This window comes from Pezoporus wallicus, unplaced genomic scaffold (genome assembly GCF_028554395.1).
Source record: "Pezoporus wallicus isolate ANWC-B61680 ecotype Strahan unplaced genomic scaffold, APGP_CSIRO_Pwel_v1 contig_8702, whole genome shotgun sequence".
NCBI classification, from domain to species: Eukaryota; Metazoa; Chordata; class Aves; order Psittaciformes; family Psittacidae; genus Pezoporus; species Pezoporus wallicus.
In genome coordinates, this window is record NW_026636754.1 from 1,735,769 (window position 1) to 1,742,830 (window position 7,062).

Here is a 7,062-nt window from a genome sequence, read left to right on the forward strand (position 1 = left end):
GTGTTACAGTGCTCCAAGGTGTGTTGTAAAGCACTGTCAGTGTTGAGAATTGGCATCTAAGCCTTTATCCCCACTATAAAATACTTGTAAATGGACACATGTAGTGTGGAACTTGGGCTTTGCTTGCTGCACAGGACTTTGTTATACATACGCAGGCCAATATTTCATGATATTGGGGCTGAAGGTGTAAAGAGGGAGCAGAGAAAAATCAGCTTCAACCAGTTACTTGATGAAATTCAGGTAATGTAACAGATAAAGTAAAACAAAACACCAGATTAACTGCAGGTTCAGCTGTGTTACACTGTACAGTTCAGTAATGATGTTTCATTTATTGGTTCCTAAGCTTTGTGAGTGTTAGCATCTCACACCACAGGGTGCTATCATGAAGTCTTTCTCTTCAACGGCCGTTCTTTGAATAAGAAATGAGCAGCAGAAGTTACCCCTGTGTTTATGCTTTAGTGATTTCCTAAATGTGAGGATGAATTCCTTCTCTATCAGAATCTGAAACCTGGAACTTGGAATCCAGGCAGTTTGACTGCAGCTCTAGTAAACATGCCATGTTTAGCAAGGTCAAAATAGATGATCCAGAGGAATTTGACCTGATAGAAATTGCAACGCTTTGTTCTTAGATGGGAAGCTTTTATAGGAGTCCAGTTTAGAAACCTTTCTTTAGAAACCTTTAGAGCTTCCCAGAATGCACTGAGATGGGAGAACAAAGCAGACTTGGCTGTACTGGTTGGGTGAGGTTGAACACTGATGGGGAGAACTGGAAGGCAAGAGCTGAGGTAATCTCCTTGTCATTCCCTTGGCTGTAGGGAGAAGAAGTGGAAGGCCTTGATGGGACTCGGTAACTGTGATTTGGGCAGAGCGCAGCTGTACTGCTTTCACTTCTAAATACTTCACTGGGTTGTCACACCTTCAGATACAATGTACAGAGCAGAAGCTCCTGTTGTTTCGAGCAACCAACTGTGCTGATAGGAGAGGAGCAGGCAGGGGTTCTGTTCAAGTCTAAAAATGCTCATGTACTTTTAGTAGGAAAGAATTAAGGTCACTTATTTTCTTTAAAAACTGATTTGGAATTTCAGTCCAGGTGCTTCTGGATTTCAAATAAAAGCAAGTCATTTGGAAACTGTTGTTAATCCACAGATGATGAGCTGCCTGTGGGAGAGGGTGGGTCAGTGATTTCATTTATAACAAGTGACTCTGTCTAGTAAAGAAATTTGGAAGAGGCTTGTAACTAGGCTTCATTACATACATGGCTTTTGGCTTATTTTAGGCCGTAGGCTTCTTTATGCCAAGCACAGAAGCATCTATGTAGCAGAACGGTTTAGAGAAGCTTGAGCCCTCTCTTCTGTCACCCTCTCTTCATCCCAGATCAGGCACTCACAGATGCTGTCATTCCATGTGGGGTTTTGGTAAGGACTTGCTTAAAGCATTCCTCATTCAACATTTATTTATAAGTAACTGAATAAGTATTGCTGTTATAAGTTTTATTGAGTGATTACAGAAAATATTATCAGATTATTTGCCTAATTGTAGGGTGGTTTTTTTGGATGCTTTCCATGAGAATGAATTAGTAGTTAATCCTTGACAGATGACAAGGATGAGAACACGGTTTTGTTTGTGCAGTTTCCCCGGCAGTGCTTCTGTCTTGGTGTCACTCAGCAGATGAGATGCAGTTTTTCCTGCTTTCCCGAGTAACATTTAGAGCTGATAAATGTTAAGCAGGCAGTCAAAGCTGTCAGTGCCTAAGATGAAAGATGTTGAATAGATCTGTAGTTCCAAATAAACTGTTCCTGCTTCCCTTTAATCAGGCGGATGAGTTGCTTCATTTCCTTGTGAGCAACAGCTCAGTCTTTGCAGTGCCCCCAGCCAGCTGCCATGGACAGTGAATGGAGGTGAGACTTCTTACACCCCCTCCAGCCCTGCTTTGTGTCCCTTCCCTGTCAGGGGCATCAGACAGGGGTAGCTCCTCCCTTCCCTGGTCTTCAGCCTCAGTTTAAGCAGACCAAGGACAAGCATGAGGGGACAGTTACTGTTCCCTTGCTTGTTTGCTTGCAAGATTGCATGTTGGCTGAGACAGTCTTAACACAATTTGCAGTTTCTCCTTGATGTTCTCATGACCCAAAGAGTTAACAAGGAAATTTGGCAGTGGATTAAACTAGAAGGGTGCTGCCAAGAAAGCAGAAAGGGTAGTCTGATGTGAAGGGTGGGATCATGAAAGGAGATTGGGATCCAGTGGCAAAACGGGAATGCTGCAAGCAGAAAATGATTGCCAAAGTTGGTATGAACGTGACTGGCCTGTTCCACGTGTCATCAGAGTCATTGAGGCTGGAAAGGACCTCTGGAAGTCACTGGTCAAAACCAAGCACAGGAGACATGGGGGCAGCAAAATATGTGTGCCTGAGGCATACCTGGGGAAATGTCAGCCTCTGAATGCTGCGCTCCTCTGTGCTGATGATATGACCCCGAGCAACCTGATGGGACTCAGGAGTTGGATATAATTTAGAAATTGGCCTTGATTTGGGAAAGGGGATTGGACCCGATGACCTGCCAAGGTCTCTTCCAACCGAAGTTATGCAAGGAACTTGTAATATTAGAGGCACTATAATCTTGTGGTAATTTGTAAGAGCACTGTGGTATGTTAATATGATGGTTCTCAAAGTCCTTCCATGCACTCCCTACATCTTGTTACAGTTTAGTGTTGTGCCTTACTACTCTTTCTCTTGCCAGAATAAGAACAGCAGAGGATATTTTTTCTAATACTTGTAAAACAGAACGTGCATTAACTGCAAAGGATTGTAGTGGTGCTTGCTAATTAATTTTCACATTAACTACGTTAGAATAGGTCAGTATTGCCTTTGTTTGAGACAAGCAAACAAATCAGTCTAAGTGGTTTTGCTGAAGCCAGTTACGTGCCCAGGGCATAGTTGTAATTGAAAATTGTTTCCTTGGTATATTCCTCCAACCTGTAGAGCCCCTCAGTGCAGGGGTTACAGAGCAAATTGTAGGCTGCTTTTTATGGAAGTGCAACTGAATGTTAAAATTCAGCAGTGATAACATCTCCTGAGATCCAGCTTTGTGAGAATACTGATGTTTTCGCTATAATGTATGCATATATAACTCTTTCCCACCTGTATGCTGCTTCCTGCCGTGGTTATTTTCTGAGTACATCTAAAAAGAAGGGGCAGTATGAATGTGATTAAAACCTGGGAGTGCAAAAGTAAAGAAAAGCAAAAGCTCACAATTAACAAATATGTTTCTCTAGTAGTTTTGTTGGAGTAATTAAATGGGATATAATAGCTGCATAGTGACACAGCTGTTGCTTTTGCTGCCTGTGAAGCATTAGTCTGGAAAATAAGTGTTACCTCATTTAAATGACATCAAAATTCATAGCAGTGGAGCTTGTAACTGGCATTTCTGTGTCTTCATAAATAATGATTCCTGTGGACCTGTGCAAAAATGGAGCCTCAGAACATCAGGAGAATAAGTGGTTACCTCTGATACGATTAAGGTCTTGCTTCCTGTAAGAGGAGCAAAAACCTTTCCTGCTTTTCACGGCAGAAGCTTGACAGTGTGTTAAGAATTTGAATTGTGTCAGTGACACCAAAGACCAGACTCAATTTTGATGGATGCTGTGGTGCTGAGCTTGCTGCAGGTTCCTTGTCCCAGGCCTCTGTGAGAGGGTCATGTATTTAAATGGGTTTGCACCTGAATCTTCTATCCCCAGTACAATTTATTCTGTGCTTATTCGAAGCCTTTAAAACTTGTGTGGATGCCCAAGGGCCACAGAAAGAAGGGACTGAGAAGCAGCTCCACTCATGGTTAACTCTTGACTGCTCTTAGTACAGAAGCAGCGCTGGAGGCATATCCGTGACCTAGAAAGGGGAGCAACTTCATGCTAACACTTACTGCAATCTGCAAGGAGCTCATCAGCTAAACCTTTATTGGGCTAAATCTGTCTTGAAACACGCTTTCTAGCACTTAATGCTGGAAAGAGAGAAAACATGGAAAGGAAGAGAAAATGAGCTGTAATTGTGGGTATTGTCAAATAGAGATCAAAGGCAGGGATTGATTACCTCTGTTCCCATGGAGTTATGCAGGCAAGCTAATCATTTAGAAAGAAGTTCTTGCTGCTCTTGAGGCTACCACAGATCTTTCTAATTCTTTGGCTTTTTGCTCTCCAAATACAAAAGGCAAGAACAAGTGTGTTTGTTTTGGGGGAACTTCCTCCGTTGTTGCACTCTTCCGTGGAAACTAGGCCGGAGTATAGCTCAGTCCTGGTTATTAAACAACCTGATGGAAATGGTGAAGCCAGTTGGGAACAGCTATAAAGGAGTTGTAAGTGTTTGTGGGCAGGAAGTAGGAGATACAATCAATAGAAGGGTGTACAAAATGTGAGTTTTATCTAATACGGGGCTGTATGTCTAAGCATTAAAAGTACTAAATGCCTTGGTGTGCTGCACTGATTGCTGTGGTATGCTCTGCCTGATTGACTTCTTGTGGAATGGGAAATAGAGGTGAAGGAGGAGATGGTACAAAGTATCACAAAACTAAAGAAGCAAGAAAGGAGGTTTTGGCATCTTGCTGTGATAAGGAAGAATGCGTCAGAGGTTCACAGTCAGGATGAAATACTTTTCAGACTATAGATTTATCTCAGTGGAGAAAAAATCATTTGGCTTTCACCCTTGGCATCACTTCTAACCCCATGACACCTCCATTCTAATCTTCATTCTTCAGAACATAGCTCAGAGATTGGCTTATTTCTGAAAGCTTTGAAGCACTGACCTCAGAACAGGAGATGATCCCATTGTTGTTTCTTGCTCTCCAAAAGTTCATCCCTTAAGGACCACACTTTCTCTTTTTTGGTTAGATAATACACTATAACATTGTATGGAGTGGTAGCTTGTGATCTCCAGAAAGCTTACACTTTTAGCAGTAAGTGTTCATAAATCAAACTGCAGTTATGTTCCGGGAGGTAGTAGTCAAGATTTCTTTTGTGGGGCAGAAAAGCATGTTGGAAAGAAATCCATGCAGGCAGGTCAGAGTAGGGGAGAAAAGACAGATCTGAGGCCATTGTTCAATGAAAGAAAAGGACAAAGGAAGTGAGATTTAGAATTTTACACACTTTCTCCTGACCTTTTGTTGCTCAAAAATGTTTCATCAGGAAATGGTAGGTACAGATGTACATTTACCTGCAATGAATAGTGGCATAGTCATTCTTTAGCACTTGTAGTACAATGGTTATCTCTTACGAAGCTCGGCATTCACTCTATCAGTGTTTCATAGTCTGGAGAGCTCTAGGGGAACTTCCCTATGCACGTCTTCCTCTCCTTCACAAGGAGAAGCCCTGTCACAGCTGTCTTAGTTGTGGCAGTGTGTAACACTTTAGGAAGTGCACTTGAAATAGTTTGAATGCAAGCTCCTAGCTGAAACCCAATCTATGTTACATGTGATCATACCATCTTGCTAATATGGTTCATAGCTTGGAACTGCAGGGGTTAAAAGTCTTAATTCAGAATGGATCAAGAAATAGCTAAGCAAGGACAGGTTATAATGTAGGAGTAGGCCCACACCTTCTGAAGGAACTTGCTTGGTTGTGGCCTCCTTGCTTTCTCGTTGTGGTTTAATCTCTGAAGTGGTTTCCATGTACTATGTATTGAAGCAAAATTACAAAGGGGTGCAGCCTTCAAGGTGTGCTTGAAAGCCTGGGAGCCATCCTACCTGGTAATAGGCCAGCTTTATTTTATCTTGTGTTTTTCCCCAGAAGTCTCTGGATAATGATACTGCCCTATATTTATTGATGTTTTAACGTTTACACTATTAAGAATAGTGTACCAGGGAAAGGGTATGCTTTTGCTTGAGAGTCTTGCAAAGGAAGTAGGTTTAAAAGACTTTTTCCTCACTTGGGAAGAATTTACCTTTGGAAACTGATTGTAGGCTTCTTCAGTGACTTGGAGACCCCAGTTGACACATAGGAGCAGAAGCACAAGGAGCTATGAGACACCATATATATGAAGACATATTTATTAAAGAAAGGAATCAAGACATTTTTGTATAGCCAAAAACCTCCGGTTAACTGGCTTAAACCATACACTGAAACTTGCCTAGCTCTGAATTACTACTGCTAATAACAGGTCAAATAAAACTTGAAAATCAGTTTAAGGCAAAGCTTTTGGTGAGTAGGTGAGGGACTAATAATAATACCTGATTGCCGCGAAACATGACACAGGGACTTGCATAAAATCCTTGAGGGCAGCACTGTTCATTCAACACTCAGAGGGTAGGAATACGTTGTCTGCATTTAGTCTTTCATCCAATAAAGCAGGACACCAAGGTGTAAATGAGCTGTGTATATGAATGAATTTATTATTATTATATATAGCTTTACTCACTATTGATGTGCAGCCGCAGGCAGAGTATGATATGACTTCTGCTTGACAGTTATGAACAACTCTTTGAACTATAAAAGATTAAAAGTGAACTGGAACAGAATGTGCAAGGGACACAGAGGCTGCTCAGACAGACTTCAGAGATCAGTGGGTAAACTGAGCTCCATAAGGCTGGTCTAGTTTTGTTCAGATCTCCTATATGTGCTGCTTAGGGGGATGCAAGCAAAGCAACTTCTGGATCTTTGGGTCACTTCTAGAAGAGAAAACCAGTTATGTGCCTGGTATCCATTTCTGCAGGGGAGTTTGTGTTTATCTTCTTCTTGTGCAAATTTTAAGTAGGCATGTGTTTCATTTTGCCTGCCTGTGAACAGGTCTCAGGCAGAGTCTGTCATGTTCCCTATGATAAGCTTTATAGCAACCTGTAATCTCATTTGAACAGTGGAATGAAAGGCCTGAGCAGGGAAATCACACACTATGGGGATGAAACAGGTGTGTGTATGAGTATTACTGGCTTTCTCAGGAGAACTTGAGCAGTCCTCCAGAGTTGCATCAGTTCTGAGTTACTTGCTAAACCTCGAACTTTTATATTTGCAGAACACTTTAATGATGTGGAAGTGAAGAGGGCTCCATTCTGCTGTTTTATCAGTGGGATGCTAATACATGCCTGCTG

General features: G+C 41.8%; 1 protein-coding gene across 1 annotated transcript in view; it reads left to right on the forward strand.

Annotated features, from left to right (window-relative positions):
* Positions 1 to 7,062, forward strand: part of OGFOD3 (2-oxoglutarate and iron dependent oxygenase domain containing 3) — a 38,488-nt gene that overhangs the window by 30,557 nt on the left and 869 nt on the right. The gene's annotated exons all lie outside the window — the stretch shown is intronic.